This window comes from Pteropus vampyrus, unplaced genomic scaffold, assembly GCF_000151845.1.
Source record: "Pteropus vampyrus isolate Shadow unplaced genomic scaffold, Pvam_2.0 Scaffold1000004256, whole genome shotgun sequence".
Taxonomy (NCBI): Eukaryota; Metazoa; Chordata; class Mammalia; order Chiroptera; family Pteropodidae; genus Pteropus; species Pteropus vampyrus.
This window is the reverse complement of record NW_011918658.1, coordinates 1-1,025: the sequence shown is the minus strand read 5'-3', so window position 1 is coordinate 1,025 and position 1,025 is coordinate 1. Positions and strand designations below refer to the sequence as shown.

Sequence of the window (1,025 nt, the reverse complement as noted above, 5' to 3'; positions counted from 1 at the left end):
CCATTTTATATTCCCACTAGCAGTGTTCCAGTTACTCTACATTCTCACTAAGTTTTGGTATTGTTAGTCTTTTTCATTTTAATCATTTTAGTGAATGTATAGTAGTATTTTCTTGTGGCTTTAATTGGAATTGCCTCGATGACTAATGATATGAGCATTTTCTCATGTATTTGTTAGCCATTCTTTGATGAAGTGTCTATTTAAATCTTTTGTCTATTAAAAAAAAATTTAATTGGGTTTGTAGTCTTGTTATTGAGGGATTTGGGGGTTTTTTTAAAAACATTTTTAAAATTTTTCAATTACAGTTGACATTCAATATTATATTAGTTTCAGGCATACAGCATTCTTGTTATTTAGTTTGAAGAGTTCTTTAGATGTAATGAATGCAAGTCCTTTATAATATAAACACATTGTAGATATTTTCTCCCTGTTTGTGGCTTTACAATTTTTTCTCTTAACAATGTGTTTCAAAGAGCAGAAGTTTTAATTTTTTTTTTTTTTTTTTTTTTTTAGGCAAGGCAACCCTTGGTTGATCTCACACATTGCAAAGACCTTGTCAGCTTGCAATCTCTTATTTTATTTATTTATTTATTTATTTTTCATGCCTATAGCACCTGGTCTTCCTAGGTGGTCTCCCGTCCAAGTACTAACCAGGCCCGAAACTGCTTAGCTCCCGAGATCAGATGGGATTGGGCTTGTTCAGGGTGGCATGGCTATAGACAGAAGTTTTAATTTTAATGAAGTCCAATTTATTGATTTTTTTCTTCTACAGTTTGTGCTTTTTGTGTCCTATGTAAAGAAATCTTTACCGTGGTCCTGAAGATTTTCTCTTGCTTTTGTTTTAGAAGTTTTAGCTTTTACGTTTGTGTCCATAATCCATTTCAGGGTAATTTTTGTGTATGGAGTAAAATAAGGGTCAAGTACTTTTGTTATTTATTATATAGAAATCCAGCTGTTCCAGTGCCATTTTTTGAAGACTATTGAATTGAATAATATTGTCATCTTTGTCAAAAATCAATTGACCA

At 31.3% G+C, this 1,025-nt stretch overlaps 1 pseudogene; it reads right to left on the bottom strand.

Moving 5' to 3' along the window:
- Positions 1-602: 602 nt before the first annotated feature.
- Positions 603-721, bottom strand: LOC111735619 (annotated as a pseudogene).
- Positions 722-1,025: the final 304 nt, after the last annotated feature.